General features: G+C 42.5%; 1 protein-coding gene across 4 annotated transcripts in view; it reads left to right on the top strand.

Annotated features, from left to right (window-relative positions):
• SLC26A7 (solute carrier family 26 member 7) overlaps positions 1-17277 on the top strand; it is a 146909-nt gene that overhangs the window by 53259 nt on the left and 76373 nt on the right. The window lies entirely within an intron of this gene.

Raw genomic sequence — 17277 nt, 5'->3', positions numbered from 1 at the left:
CAAGCCTAGTGAATCTGAGTCTGAAAACATGACTTGGATTTAAAAAATTCTATATAATTTTATTTGAAAAACTAGAGGGTTTTTTTTTTTTTGCTTAAAATTGTGACCTTTTACATTTGTTTTCTCCAGAAATCAGTGTTTTCTTAATTTTGGGGGATGTCAGAACTATATCTTTGCTGTGGAAAACAGTAAATTGAAAATATTCCATAGCTTGGAACACACAAATTCTATGCTCAAAGAAATCAAAGGATTTTCTCATTTAACTCCACTAGGACTAAAAGTGGGGTTTAATCTGAACATCTCTTTTTATTTTTACTTTTATTTGTATTATACAAATACTTATCAATTACTTCAGTTCTAATTACATAGTACTTAACACTTAAGTAACACTTAACACAACTGACATTATGAATTGGACTCAAGGTCTGTTTACTCCAGTACCCTGTTTCAAACAGTGGCTGATATCATCTATGCCAGTGGAAGTGTATATACAGTATCCTGACCTTCTCCATCATAACATTTAACAAACATTGTGTGATTAATCCCATTTTGCTTTTGTTCAGAGGGCAGTACAATCAAAAAGGAAGCTGGTAACAGGTAGAATTTATTATTCTGTTATGCTTCGGAGATCAGAATGCTATTTATTGTATATTATGCTCAATTTCATTATATTTAAATCTCTTTTAGTTTCATATTAATTTAGTCAAAAGTGATTGAAGAAAAACTCTACCTTTTTCTTATGTTCCCTGATAGCAAGGTAAAAAAGTTTTCCTCATTCATTCTTTTCTGGAAAACTGATAAACATACTAAAATAGACAATATAATACAATACAAAAGATACTTTTATATTTCACCTTGCAGCTTTCATCTTTAACTATTAACAGATTAATCTTCATGAAACTTTCACTTGTATGAGCTACAGAAATATTTTTTTATCCTTATTCCAAAGGTGAAAAAACAGAGGTGGAGAGGTCATGACTAATTTGAAATCATGAAGAGTATGAAAGCCAGATAAGAAAGCAAGTCTGTTTGCATCCAAGATCAGTGTACAGACTATTGCACAATAGATTCATCTTATAACTGGTTTAATTTTTCCAAATGTTAAGCTTTCATTGGTAGCTTTAATTTATCTTTTTCCAGTAAACATTTTGTCAGAAAGCTGACTGGGGAAAAACTGTGAAAAAATTCATCTGAGCTTGTTGGTTGTGGGCCGGGGTTTGTTTTCTTTTGTTTTCTTGTTGAAAACTTCTATCAAAAATATAAACACTTCTTGAATATTTGAAACAAAATATTTTGTAAATTTTCTGTGTAATATTCTACTAGTTTTTATGACCACTTCTACTCCTACATCTATCACGCAGTTTTGGAGGAACTGGTCTTATATGGGTATATATGGTACTCTGTCTTGTATGACTGGACTCTGAGTTAATAATTTGATAATTTAAGTTTGGAATGAACAATGAATTATTTAACTAACATTAGTTTGTGGATCAGATACAAATTATTCACTTCAAGGTTTGATTTATATATTTATGTCTACAATCAAAAAAAATCTGCTTTTTTAATGGAAATTGTGGAAAAGACTTACCTCTGCCAGGCGAGGAGTGGAGCCAGCAGGATGCCGTGCTGGAAACGGAGCATGGTGAAAGTGAAACTGTGGCAGGCAGAGATGTTGCAGTAAAAAGAAAAGAGGAAAAGAAATGGCCAAGCCAGAAGGAGCCAGGACCGGCTCCCACTTTGGCATGGGTGCACTTTATGGCAGTGTGCCAGGGCTGATTGGTTGCCTCAACCCCTGAAGCCAGGATAAAAAGTCCAGTGGGAGACCAGCCAGGAGGGCCAGAAGTGAGGTCCCCGACCAGCCCAGAGGGGCCAGATCTGGAACCTGGTCCCAGTACAGGGACCTGGTGGCTGCCAGGGAAGGGACTTTTGTAGGGACTGAGGGCCAGAGAGGGCCTAAGGACTTACCTGCACAGTCCTCGTGGATACTGGACATCCACAGCGTAGACTGGATTCCAGCAGGACTAACTAGGGCAAGGATTAATAAATGACTGACCCACGGCAAGTATAAAGCCCAAGTAGGGAGTGAGATGCTGGGGGACAGGATGGCATCGGATCAGGAAGATGCATAGATGAGGCAAAGGGATGGTGGGGAGCACTTAGGTCAAAACAATGTTCTGATCCTACTGTCATAAATTTAAAGGGTCAAAGCACCAAGGTACATGGTATACCAATTCTGACGGTCCATGTGATGACATCTTTGGTTGGCGTTAGGTGGGGTGTAGGGGAGGGGGAGCCCCAAACAGGAAAAACAACTGGGACGACTGAAGGAAGGCACCAGGAGGGACAGGACAGACCACCTTCCTCCCAATTAAAATTATTTTCCTATCAAAGACGTGACAGGTGAGACCCCCCTGGGAAACCGACCAAAGTCCTCCTACTAACAGACCTGTTTCTTCCCTAAAGCAACAGCAAAGTCAGAGAGGACCCCACATACTCGATGCACAGGTGAATGGCACGGGAGGCTACAGAAATGTAAACTCTTTAAAGTCTGAAATAATTAAGATATTAATGTTAGAAAATCAGATTCTATTAATGGATACTGCCTTTTTTCTAATACTTCCAACTATCCAGATTAATACTATTAGACAGAAATATCTAGCCTAACTTTCAGATTCCTTGGCATTTGTTGCTATCTGTATTTCGTATATTGGCCATCTATAATTTTGTACTATACATTGATAAATAATACCCAGGAAATCACTGTTGCTATTTCAGTGATATTGTTTGATATAACGCTTCCCCAAGGTAGCAGTATCCAGGTACCCAGTTAAGTCTTGATTCTGTGTAATACATAGGAGGAATGTTAAATTCATAAGCACTTAATGATGAACAGGAAAAGGAGCCCTAGGGAAGCTGAATCTGCAGTAATGAGAATGTTGGAAATTAAGAGAACGCTCCTAATAAAAGGAAAAAGACCTAAGTGAGGAAAACAAAGCTTAACAGTTGCTTAGTATGATTTGGATCATGCTTATAATACAGTTTAATTGTAGAAAGTTGCTATAAAAATGGTGCCTTGTTTCTCAGATGACCTCCTTCTGACCTGTGTTCAATCATTATATACATACATGCATACCTACATTACATTTATATATATATATGTATATACATATATATATGAGAGAGAGACATAAATAGTAGGCCTGTGTGAAGTTTTGCCGGCTGTTTCGTTTTAACACTGTTTTGAGTCATTTTGAGCTCAAAACAGTGAAACGGAAATGAAACAAAGGGCTTTGAAACAGCCTTAAAACAAAACGAGGGCAGCTGAAACATTTTGAAAGTTTCAAAATGTTTTGAGTTTTGAAGCAGCCAACCAGGTGGTGGGAGACAGGGGAGAACCAGGGCTGCACTCCCAGCAGTTCCACAGCCCCATGTGGCTCAGCCCACCGGGGAGCCCTGGCTCTCCCCACCTCCTGTGGCCAGGCTGCACTTGGTGGGGCTGGTGGAGCCAATGGGAGCACAGCGCTGGATCTGCCTGCTTCCTGCCGGGCTGCGCTATGTTCGGCTCCACCAGCTGCAAGGAGCTCAGCCCAGCACTGCACTCTGCCTTCTGCCACCAGGCTGAGTTCCACGGGGCTATGTTCCATGGGGCTGCTGAGTTCCACTCAGTTCGGCTGAGTTCGCTGTGATCAGGCTGGGGAAGGGAACTCAGCACTGGACCGATTGAAACATCAACACAGCGTTGAACCAGGAAACGGTTTAGATGGAACAAAGCAGTGCTTTCAAAATGAAACAAAACTCAAAACAAAACACTGTTCTGTCGAAACGAATGTCGAAGCAGAATGCTGCTATTTTGCGCAGCTTTAATAAATAGGTATCTTTACATTATCTTACTCCTGTAAAAACTTAAAAGCCAATATAACTAAGAGCAACTGAGTCAGATTCCATTCCATTTTGTACCATATTTACCCAAATACATTACACAGTTTTTTTCCACAATCATCATGGGAGAAAAAAGCCCCTTGTCCTACATCTGCATACAAAGAATTTTCATTAAATACATTGTCTCTCATTAAACTGCTGCCGAAAGCAGCATGCGCTCAGTAATGGAAACCAACTGTGAAGTTGATTAAATGAAGCCAACACGGAGCATGACTATAAAACATGTGACCGATATTGGGCAAACATGCTGACGGGAACCTTTTTATATTAAACTCAACATTTTAATAAAAAAAAGAACTTCATACATATTTACAAATATCAAACATCCAACAAAGCCTCATAACGTATTAACTCCTTCTCATCTCTTAACAGTTTGCAGTAACAACATTATCACGTTCTATCCCCCTTCCTACCCTCTCCTCTCTCACACCCCACTATCTCAGGCATTCCTCAAGTGAAAAACATATTTCCATTTATCTTTCCTCCACATCTCTGCCCTCTTACTCTCATCTTCCTCTTTATCATCCTTTGCATCTAATATTTGAGCTTAAACTGGCATAACTGTAAATATTCCTTCCTATTAAAATCCATTCCCTTCATGATCAGCAAGTTTCTCACTTTCCACAGTTCTGCATTAATGCAGATCACCCATGCCCATATCTTCCCTTCTTCCCATCCTTTCTTAATTAAACCATACATTACTGTCTCAAAATGTATCTTATCTCTCACTTCTAAAATGTGTAAAAATCTTGGTGCCCTCCTTTAAACCTCCCCTGCAAAGTTGCATTCCCATAATACATGTACCACTAATTCTTCTCCTGTGAGCATTTTGCTGTTCTTCCCAAACTCCACCTATATTGAACCTCTCTTATTGTTAAAACCCTCCTCGCCATTCTCCACTTTAGGTCTGCATGTTCCCTTTTTTTAAATCTTCCCGCATTACCCCTTTCCACATTCACTTTGCTTGTTGCTCCAACAAATCACCCACCTCAATTACTTTGTCTTTCCCTCTGATTTCCTTCATAATCCTTCCCTTTTTTTTCAAACCTTGTATCCCTAGCCTTTCCAAACCTTGTACTTTAATTACATTTTCTGCTCTTCCATAATGTGTCAGCAGTTTTCAAGCCCACTGCCCCTTTCACCCTATCCCATATAGGCCCATCCTCCAGAGTCATTTCCCTGTTCCAGATCTGCAAAAATTTCCCATTTTCCTGCTTCCTTCCGATGCTTCCCTGATCACCAGTAGTTCCCACTCTCCACATTCTCATCCCTTTATATAATTCCTTCCTGATAATCCATTACATTTTAGAACCCCAGAGGAATATACAAATCAGTCTCTGGATTTTCCTGCTTTGAATCCATGATGGAGGATATACTACTCCCACAAACAAGAGAATGGGTAGCAACACCTGTTTCACTAGCTTCACTTTTCCTGAATGTGCCGAACCTCTTGTTCTCCAAAACCCTAAAATTTTCCTAACCTATGACTCTACCTCTTCCTATGCTTTTGTGCCTTTCCATTCTATATCGAGCCATTTCTAAGATTTTTATCTGATTCTTAACCACCCTCATGCCAAACTTCCCTAGATCTCCCCAGGTTACGATCCTCAACACCCAGCTCTTAGCTTTGTTTACTTTCACCCATGAAGCTTCCCCATAATTTTCTGTATGTTTCAGGATTCTCTCTAATGAGACTGTATCGTTCACCAACACATTAATGTCATCCATATACAACGAGCATTTCACTCCTCCAGCTCCCCCTCCCCTGCCCAGGGAATATTAATTCCACTGATCATTTTGTCCCCCCTTATCCTCTGCACTAGAGGTTCCATGGTGCAAATAAAGATCTTGGGTGACAAGGGGCATCCTTGCTTCACTTCTATATGTATCTGAAAGGCCTGATTCAAGTTTCCCCTTACCAGGGTGTGACTCTCTGCTGTGCTATGCAACAATTCCACCCAACCTAACAACTTTTTTCAGGAATCCCATTTTCAGCAGTACCTCAAACAAAAACTTGTGTGATACCCTGTCATATGCTCTCTTGAGATCGAAATTTGCTAGCACCATATTCCATTTTCTATCCTTTATGTATGGCAGCACATCTCTCAACACTCAGTGTGTTTACACGATTCTTCTCCCTTCGATTGCACACATTTGGTCCTCTTGTATGACCTGATCCAGAACACTTTTCATTTTGATTGCTATGTCTTTTGCCAGGATTTTATAACCTGTCTCTAGGAATATGATCAACCTCCAGTTTTTGATGCATTCTCGATCTCTCTTCTTACACAGTAGCACTACTAGTTCACCTGCAAAACCCTCCCCAATCTTCCTTTCTTCCATTATCTCTTTGATGACTTCCAGAAAATTCTTTCCCAACCATGACCAGAATGTCACATACAATTTAACTGGGAGTCCATCCTGTTGGGTGACTTGTTTTCTTTAAAAGTTCCCTAAACATTTTTTTGTTATCCTTATTCCCCACCCCCAACTCATTCTTCCTTTCATCCTCCACCTTCTCCTTGATGTCCACCAACCCCCCCCCCTTCCTTTCACTATTGATTTTCCACTTTCTGTACAAACCCTAATAGAAATCTGCCACAGTGTTCTGCCTCCTTGCTTTCCACACAGTCTCCACTCTTCTTTTTCAATCTTTCCACTTCTCCCTTTGCTTTTCTGACTCTTCTGAAAAAGTATGAGTTCCATTTTTCCCTTTCACCACCCACGGTGCTTTCACTAGGAACATCTTTTTAGTGACTCATTCTTTAAACCATTCCTCCATCTCCAACTTTGTCTCTTCCAGTTTATCCTTCACCTCTCCCCCCCCTTCCTGATTCCATAATCAAGAGCTGCACCTTCTCCTGCATCCTTTTCAGCTCCCTCATCTTGTCTCTCACCCTTCTCTTCCCGACATTCATGAAAAATGTGCTTCTTTTTCTCTTAATCGTATACCACCATTCCCACCTGCTTTATAACAATTCTTTAAGGTTCTCCATTTCTTGTACTCCTCTGTAAACCCTTACACACTTTTTTGTCATGCAGTAGCCTAATGTTCAATTTCTAAAGGCCTTTCCTGTTCTGTCCCCCCATTCCAACCTCTACCTGTAGCACTCGATGGTCACTAAAACCCACATCTCTTTCTCTTTCACCACCACTACTTTTGAGACTATAACAAAATCAATCCTTGAAGTTTTCCTTCCTCCTGGCTCCAGTCTTGTATGTACTTTATCTCCCGCCCACACATCCTTGAAACCTTCTTCCTTGTTAATTTTTCCAGTATCTTTGAGGAACTGTCTAATTCTTCCTTCCCCTGTCTCCTTTCTAAATTATGCAGTTGAAGTCTCCAACTATGACTCTGTGTCTCCCCCCTCCCTACCCCTCCACAGTGTTCTTTTCCAACTTTTGGAATAAAGCCACCCTCCCCTCCCTTTCCGGGGGTGCCTATACATACATTAAACAACTCTACCTCCATCTCTTTTGTCTCCAACAATGCCCTCTGCATTCTTCTTTCTTCTAACACTTGCACTTGCTTGACTTTAACCCCCAGGTTTTGAATTAACACCGCCACCCCTGCCACCTTGTTCGCATTTCTTCCCACTCTCTGTGACAGCCCCAAAGCCCATCTCTTCTCCAGATATTTATATTTGTCTCCTTATGGTAATCCACACCCTTGTAGACATATTACATCCTCATTGGTAGATCTTAAAGGTGCTGCCATTCAGTCCCATCCCTTCCTTGTCAATACACTTCTCACATTTAAAGTTGCAACACATAACACCATGATAAAGAAAAGGTGGAAGCCACTGGTCTTCATCTCTCTTGTTTTACAGGTTGTCCATGTCACTGCTGATGATCAGTGACTCTGTCCCTCCCCCATTTATGTCACTAGGTTTTCCCAGGCTTCTATATTGAGAGAGGCTGCTGCTGTCCCCTTCCCCCCACTACTTCGTTCCAGCCCAGCAGACCGTTCTGTCTCCATTTCTGATGTGCTGTTCCCCTCAACATTGTTGCTTCTGCCTTCTTCCCCTGTCATCGTCTTCTGCAACCGTGATGGCTTTTTTTTCTTCCTTTTTCCTACCCATGGCTCTGCCCCTTTCCATTTTTCTAAAGCAGAACTTTCTTCTTGGTCAGTGTCCAGGATTCCTTTCTCTACTTATATTTCCTTGCTCATGCTTCCATATCCCTCCTCCTCTTCCCTCCCCTCCTCTAGTTTTTGTGCTGCTACCACAACATTCCTTCCACCCCTGTCTACCTCTGGTGTTTCTTTCACCAACATTTCCTCCTCCAAATCCATCCTGACTTCCCCCACCTCTTCCTTCTCCTTGCTCATCTGATCAAAATCAACCTCTTTTTAGGTTGGGCTCTGTTACAGAGAGAATCTGGGCATCTGTTTTGCATGTGCCCTTCCTTCTGATATAGCCCACATTTCAGCACTTCCTGGCATGCATGGGCTCTGTGCCCTCTCCCGCCACACCACTAGTAAATGTTTAGGCTACAATAGGCCACTAAATGTCCTTCCTGCCTGCATTCACTACATTGATGTGGTTGCCCATGGTATATGAGGTAACCCTGGTGTCCTCCTACATGAATAACTGATGGCAGGTGCTGCACCTCCCCTGGGCTCTCCTTCTCCTCTCTTAGAATGACTTGTGCCCAAAATGCCCCAGTCTATACATTATGTTTGTCTCACTTTTTTCACAAATAGTATTCTCTGGACTCTCCCTTCCAACCATTTCTCCATATCCATTTCCTCAAGGATATCCAAATACAGTTTGCCAATGATCAGTTGCTCCCTTGAATTTGTTCAGCAGCAAAAATCAGTCCTTGCAGTTCTTTCTTCTCCTCCATTTTCCTGTCATTTCTCCAGAGCATAAGCTCTTCTGTACTAGAAGGTGAAACCCTATGACCTCCTGTTTGTGTAGACCATCATGTATTATAAGTACTCAGAGTTCACTTTTAAAACATTGATCAAAATCCAATGGAAAAAGTCATACCTCTTCATGGTCCGTCTCTCCTGTGCCTTCTCCCCAGTCATTGTTGCATGTATCCTGAGCCTCAAAGTCTCTCTGGGCTCCTTGTCCCTGTCATCCTGGCTCCACTCACCTTTCTCTTCTGGATTCCATTGCTTGACTCCTCCTCTCCATTCTTCTTCAGTTCTCTGTTTCCTGCTGCTGCTTTCCCCAGCCTTGCTGCTCTCCATCTTCTTCCCATCACTCTTGTTCTGCTTTGCTCTTCCCTGTGCAGTTTCAGCTACTTTTGCTTTCACCTTCATCTTCATGCATTGCTGCACCAGCTGCCAATCAAATTCCAGCTCTTGATCTTAATCTCCATATTCATGATCCATCTGGTCTCTTCTCTCCTTCTCCAGTCTTTGCTTCTCTGCTGTCAGCTCACAAGCATTCACAGCTGCTATCATCTCATCATTCTCTGCTCTTGCCTCTCCAGTCATTAACCAAGATTGCAGGGCAGCAGCTTTTGCTTAGCTGTTGTGCTTGATCTGACCCTTATCTGCACATAAATTTTTGGAGGATCCCAGGACTTGTGACAAGAACACCTGGTTCCAGCCGTGTGTGGCGTTAATTAGCACATGGATCCTTTGTGGTTCATATCTGGAGTACACATACATATTGAGCAGTGCTGAGCTATGGGGTCACCAAGGTTTGAAACGATGGTTCGGGGATGGAAAGGAGCTGCAAGGGGAAGAATTTGGGGGGGAAGCAAAAGACAAGGGGGCTACCTGACCCTCCAGATTTATTTTCCCTCTTGTAGCTGTGGGAGGAGGAGAAATTCAAAGCAAATCTCCAATAATTAGATTCTATGTTTTGAAAATTATAAATTTTTTATAAATTTTCCACGTATAAAATCTAATTATTGAGCGGTCATCCTATAGTCAGGGTCATCTTATATTTGAGTAAATATGGTATATAGCAACACCACATTTGTTGACCAAGTTTCTACTCTTGTGCAAATTTACTGAACACAGTGGAGCTGCACAGGTGTGACTATATCTAGAGAGAGTTTTTTAGTAGTGCAGACCTATTTTTAGTATTAATGGCACCTGAAAAGGAAAGAATTCAGTTTGCTTTTCAATCCTAGATCCCTCTTGCAGCTCCTGTGAGCTCAATTTAATTTAAACTGGCAAAACAAAGAAAGAATCTGAATGATCCAGAATCACTTGGTATACAAGTAGTCACCTTACTCCAAGCATAGTAGGCAGATGGGAGAAGAACCTCCTAATGTTGCAAAGAGCTTCATACCAAGATTTGGTTCTGACTATTAGGTGGCAAATTGCCAGATATCCATTTAGGCACAATCTTATTCCACCCATCTCAGGACCCTGAAAAACAGATCCACCTTTGTTAAGTGTCATTATCTTAGTCTTAATTACAAAAAAGTCCCAAAAAACCAAGGAGAAGGAGAAAGAGGAGGAGGATCACCACTTTTTGAATTAACATTTTTGAAGGACTTGAGCAGGGTGAAGTAGGATCACACTTAGACGCCAAAAAGATGGAACAGGATAAGGCCCCTGATGTCTTAATACTCTTGCAAACAGATTGGGGGTGTCTCCTAGAAATTGTAAGAAATCTTTAAAATTAGAATGTGAAGTACTCAGCAGCCACCCACCAGCTGAAATTGACAAAACAGAGCTCTACCACTCAGCTGCTGTTGCTTCTCCACCTCTTTTTCTTGTAAAGACACAATATGGAACAGCTGCATGATGAGCACTGAAATGTTCTTAAGGTTTTTCTATTGCTTTTAATTTGTAAAGCAACAGCATATAATATTCAATAATTAAAAACAGTAGGAGGAACATCTTTAAAAACTCTGTAGAGCTCACACACCCATCTTTAAAGGGAAATAAATTAGTCAGGCAGATGTCTTTGAATACTTATCCAAAGCATATCCAAATTATCAGAGTTCTTTTCAGTTCTTCCTCCCAGCACTGCCTCAGTGTTCTCTTTATCCATTGCCAGTATTTTATGCTTGCAGAAGAGGCTTTTCAGCATTTTCCCCTTCAGTATTGGGAAATATCTTTTGCCAGTATCTGACCCCTCTGCTAGCTGTAAATAATGTGGTCTTCCATCTTCTCTGCTAAGATTGGTCCACAAAGAAACGTAAGCATTGTGATGATGTGCATTCCAATACTTCATGTTAGATACCCTACAGGAGAATTAATTATGCATCGGGACTAAGGGACTAAGTCCTCCTACAGAGGAGGCAGGAGGCACAAAGGTTCTTGCCACAGAACATGGGAAAGACCGCCCTGTGACTCCCTGCAGGGGAAGAGGGCAACACAGCCTGGTCGGGGGCCTTTGCTAATGGCTCCCCCATACCTCTCCCTTGGGGTGGGTTTGCTGGCCAGACAATGTAGCTCTGCAGAGGTGGAATGCCTTGTTGCCTGCCTGGGATTCAGGTGCCCTTAGAAGCCCATGTTGGGGCTCTCACCTGGGACAGCAGATTGGCTGGGTCTGCATCTCCTCCCAGCACCTAACATGGCTTTCCGTGCTCCACCCAGCTCTATCCTGAGCAAGTGCCTGGCCTCCCTGCTGGACACTGCCCATGGGAGAGGGTGACATGAGCTCCTGGGGGCTCTGTGTGGCTCAGCCTGGGCACAACGTGGTCGGGGGGGGGGGGGCTTGGCCATGGATCAGGTGGGCCAATGAAAGACCCTATCCTCTGCATGCATTGCACCCAGCTTTCCTGGGTTCAGCTGCACAGAGCTCCCAGGAGCTCACACCACCTGTCCCATGGGCAGCATCTAGTAGGGAGGTTGGGCGCTTGCCCAGGATGGAGATGGGTGGAGCAGGGAAAGCTGTGCCAGGTGCTGGGGGCAGATTCAGTTCTAACTCACCTGCTGTCCTTGGCAGAAACCCCAGCATGGGCTTCTATGGGTACCTGAATCCTGGGCAGGCAGTGAGGTATCCAACCCCTGCAGGGCTGCATTGCACAGGGGAACACTGCGCTGCCCATTCCCCTGCAGGGAGTCATGGGGGTGGGGGGTGTTCCCTTGTGCTGACAGGAGCCCTTGTGCCTCCTGCCCCCTCTACCAACTTAGTCCCAAGTTGGTCAGCACACTGACAGGTACCACTGCTGCTGGAACCACTGCTCCAGCTCCAGCATCTGCACCTTGGAGAACAGTACCCGCCACTTTATCTTGGTGAGCCCTGGCAGCAGGGCCCCACGGGCTCAGCTCTGGCCCTCTCTTGTCTGACACTGGGGAGGCAGGAACATGAGGGGGTCAGAGACAGGGCCATGGGCAGGGCCAGGGCCAAGCCAATTGCATCTGAGGGGACTGGAAGCTCCCTTCCCCTCAGCCAGTATTGGGCTGCACTGTCTGGCTATGCTGCTGTTGGCTTTGGGGGACTGTCCAGGGTGCTGACCAGGGCAGGCTGCAATATTTTTTGCCCAATGAGCTGCGTTAAGGTACCCTAGGACATACGTGTGTAGATGCGCACCTAAATCACCGTAATGCTCCTTAGGCTAAAGTGCATTAAGTATAGGTAGGAGTGCATAAATTCTCGTGTAGACACACCGACCTAGCCCTATGATACTTGGTGCACCTACAGGTGCAATGAATGTGACTGAATATGCTCTGGTTCTATTTGAGCCACAGTACATTAATCCCAATGTCACCGTCTACATGTACATTTAAGGACAGTAATTTACTGTGGCATAGGATAGTACTTGTGTCTGATGGGACTACACCAGAGTAAATTAATCTACTTTGCACTAATTGCAGGGCACATGTAGACAGTAACTCTTCACTGAATATTAAATTAATCTAATGAGCAGCAAAGCACATGTGTAGACATGCCCACCATGAATATTCTTCCAGGACCTGAATTAGCTCATTTAGAGTTAGTCAGTAGAAAGCCCCAAGGAAAAGTATACTTCTTAAATTCTGCCTTTGTGGAAGGAGCTTATTCCACAGTCTGGACACCCTAACTGTGAACAAGTTTTCCCTAATGTTGAGCCTGAATTGGTTTTCCAGGAGTTTGTGGCCATTATTCCTAGTTTTCCTTTTGGGTTCCCTGGTAAACAGTTGCTCATTGAGCCCTTGATGTACTCCTGTAGTGTAGCAGTAAGCTGTTACCAGGTCCCGTCTCAGCCTTCTTTTCTTCAGGCTGAAGAATCCCAGATCCCTCAGCCTTTCCTCGTATGGCTTGCTGCTTAAGACTCTTATCATATGGGTGGCTCTTCTTTGGATTCTCTCAAGCTTGTCCATGTCCTTGTTAAAATGTGGTACCCAGAACTGGACACAGTACTCCAGCTGTGGACCCACCAGTGCTGAGTAGAGTGGAAGAATAACCTCAGTTTTGCTGGAGATGCATCGATTGATGCATGCCAGAGTATTATTTGCCCTACTGGCTACAGCACCACACTGCTGCCTCATATTCATACTGTGGTCTATTATTAACCCGGGGTCCCTTTTATTCATGGTGCTAATCAGTTTGGTGCTGCCAAGCCTGTAGGTGCCTAAAGCAGGATTTAAGCAGAATTTAGGGATCTAAATACAAAAATACACACTTAGCTACTTACTGGAGGTGCCAAAACTCTGAGTTACAATAATCTTTGTATTCCTCACTGTGATGGAGAAACCCAGAGAGACGGGTGTGAGACACTGGGTTGCTGTGCCAAGATTATAGCTGACGGCTGCAGGCTAGCTGACGGGGACCCACTATGAGCTCATTGCCCATTAGAGTTACCTGTAGGAACACTGCAGCTGACAACAGAGTGGTGTATGGTGCCGCAACACCATTATATAAACTTGTGCTCCTTCCAGCTCCATGGACGCCAGGCCGATGATGTCAAAGAACTATGATGCATCTAAACTATAAAGGAAGATATAATGCCATTTATGAGAGAGGAGAGAATCGGGTGGCAGAGCCTGACATTTGGAGGACATTACAGTCTTCTGGGAAGTCTTCAGGAAGAGAAAGATGACAAGAAATACAGGCTGGAAACCTCACAGGACTCCTGGGAATCAGCCAGCCCAAGTAGGGATATTAGGGGCTGCCCCTGAGAGGGAGAGAGGGAGACTGAGGACAGTTGGTGTCCGAAGCTGATGGGGTCAGCTCAGTTGAAGACACAGCACAGAAAGTGCTACTTTCGCTTTGCATTGATTTGTGAATGCCCAAAGGAGGGCTTTGTTTGTTTTGTTCTACGCTCTAATCTACAAGCGGTGCCAGGGACTGAAAGCCTCATCTTTAGTTGTGTTATTTCAGGAACACTAGTTAAAGGCACACAGAAAACCTCATCTTTATTTTACATTACATCTGGGACACTAACTGAAGGCATACTGAAGACCTTGGGAGAACTGGGGACCCCTTATCCGAAAAGGGGTTTCTGCTTGGGGTGCTAGATAAATCATAGAAACTCTGTCTTGTGGAAGGATCCAGGAGTAAGGGATTCCCCACACTGTGACCCCGGAGTATATTTCTGTTGATATTGTTTTTGTTTTGTTGGTTCTACAACATTTCTTTGGATACTCAGGAGGTGGGTGTCCAGACAACAACACTGTTTCCCAGGATAGACTGGGACAGCATTTTACCAGTAATCATCTGACAGTGTTACCTGTGAAGAAGCTTTGCAGACCTGACCAGGTAACAAGGACTTCTGGAGTAGCAGTGTGGCTGGTGTGTGGATGAGCTGTAGGGAAGGTGGAGCCCGAGGTCAACAAGTCACCACTAAGTGAGTAACCCCAAAACAGGAGTGGGATCTGTAACAGAATTACTGAACCCTCCTTTTTTCCCCCTTCTTAACAACAAAGATGTGGCAGATGAGTCGGAGGTGATACCCACCCCAAGGGGCCCATAGCTTCTTCACACTCATGAAATATGCTTATGGTAACCTTCTTTAAAATGCAGTGATGGTGCTGCAGCTGTCACCCACCTTTTCTTTAAGTGGTCTAGTGATTGCAGTACCCATCCAGGATATGGGTGACTTGGTTTTAAATTCACATAGTTCTCTTAGAATAGTGTCCTGTTCCCCAGGTTACAGTCTGATCTGGGAGAACTGTCAATCCCTGCTATTTAAATTGTTCTATTATCTAGTAAAGAATTTAATAGTCAGTGGGACAGAGAAAGAGCAAAAGAGACTCTAGCCTTGTGGTTGGGACTGGCACTCAGCTGAGAGCCTGGAGGTGGGGCCTGTCACCAAGACTGTTGCTGCACTTCATGTTGTCTGTCACTTGGCGAAATGCAATCCTGTAACCACTAAGCCATTATACACTAGATAAACAACATACAACCCCACCCCTCCCAATGTAAAATGACTTCAACAGAAGGAGATGGGAATATGAGAATATGGCAGTTTCCTCCCAAAATTGCCAGGACACTATGCTGGAAAATACTTTAATCCACTTTAAGCCGAGCAGGAAGTTGAACCTCTGTCCTCCACCTTCTGGATGAGTAGTGTTATTACTAGACTTGTTAGAAAGCAGGGGTGAAAGTGGGGGAGGGGGTACTAGCACTTCCTCCAGCCATATTTTTGAACAAAAGTGTCAGTCACCACTATTTTGTGTGAATCATAATTTTTAATGTGCTGTAGATGTGTTTCACACATGCTACTGGAATGAGATCTGCCGGAGAACATAAGTTTGCCGTCCTGCTTGAGTTCCGAAAAAACTGTTAATAAAAAAGCTTAGCATCCTTCTCTTCACTGCATGTTGTGATTTAATCGTAAAGTTAAGATGACTGTTTGTTACAAATGTGGATGCATTTGTAGATTTTCAGGACTTCAAACTTAGGTGGCTAATAGGTGGAATACAATCTGGCCTCTACTTTGTAGATTCTGATGGGTTTAATCATGAGGCTCCATGTCTCTCAGTACTGGCAAGGCTGGCATGCCTCTAAGCATGCCCCAAAACAAAACTTTAGACAGACATTCTAACCCAGGGAACTTTACCAGTGAAACCTGGGCATCTATGGTGTTTCAGTGCCTGTTGGATTGGTTAAAGGCTTTTGAGGATCACACTTTTGAGTTGAGGTACCTACATGCTGTGAAAGTTGTGTGTAAAGCACCTAAGTCCCTGTGTGATTTTTACCATAAGTGCCTTTGGGTTTATAGGAGACTCTATTCAGGAGTTTATAGGAGACTTATAGGTTTTATAAGGTTTATAGGAGACTCTGTGTTACAGATCCCCCTAATAAGTTACATAATTAAAAGAAATGGAATGCTTTGTGTTTGCTCCCTACAAGTATCTATATAAGTCAACTTTAAATTACAAGGTGGGGTGGGTAATAAACCTTTTTCAGGCTAGAGGTACTTCAGGAGATGGTCAAACAGTAGATGGCAAAGACATGGAGCAGATTTCATGGATGTTACAGAAATAGAAAATAGAAGAAGACAATCCTGAAGATGAACAAGATGAAGATCATATTGCCTAGGAAGGTTATAAATTAAAGGTTAAAGAAAAGAATCGTGATGGAGTTTGCTGGAACAAGAAATGGAAGAGACAAACACAGACATCATTATTTGTTGAACTTTAATTTATAATTCTAAACAAAGAAACTCATCACACTTGCTGCAATCTCAAGGCCATGCATCAGTCCAATAAAATGGACAAAGGAGATTTGTTTACTGGAGTCTGTTCTCTCATCTAGTGAATGAGAAAGAATGAAGATAGGAAGAAATTATTTGAGAACAATATAGGAAGATACTGTTTGAGAACAAATTTGTGAGATACATTTCTGATCCAAAAGTCATTGAGATCAACAGAAACAGAATGGAATTTGCTCTGGCAGACTTTGGGATTAGGCCTGTACTGAATACATTTCTTGAAAGTTAAAGGGGCAAGAGTAGTAAAAATAGAAATTGTCAGTGCATGTGGCCATGATCGGGTGCTGATTTTGATGGCATTAAGTTCAGAAATGAAGTGTGAAGTCCGAAGAGATTCACCGCAAATGTTCAAGGAAAGAAATGCATTCCTACACAAAGCTTTTTGATATCTAGAACTGAATGGTTTATAGCAAAAAAAAAAATTTGATTAAATTTATCCTTTCCTTTTCTCAGTGCATATTATTTGTAAAAATATATTGATATTTACAGTATTTTTGTTTTTAATACATTTAAATTAAAAAAAGATTTAAGCCACATGCTGAATTATAAAGGGTTTCATTTAGGTTAGCAGTTCATTATTGCTTAACTTAGTGCAATGCGGTAAACTTAGTCAACTCATGTGGTAAACTTCTATGCCAAATTTTTGCTTTTTTGGGTAACTAATTTACCTTAGTTATGAAATGAATTTTCAATTCTCAGAGTAGTATTTTGCAAGATTATTCTTGCAAAAAGAATTCCATTACTATGACTGTTAATCAGCGAAAATAACAACAGGTT

This window comes from Alligator mississippiensis, chromosome 3 (assembly GCF_030867095.1).
Source record: "Alligator mississippiensis isolate rAllMis1 chromosome 3, rAllMis1, whole genome shotgun sequence".
Classification (NCBI taxonomy): domain Eukaryota; kingdom Metazoa; phylum Chordata; order Crocodylia; family Alligatoridae; genus Alligator; species Alligator mississippiensis.
Note: the sequence above shows the minus strand (reverse complement) of the source record. Positions and strands in the feature narration are given on the sequence as shown.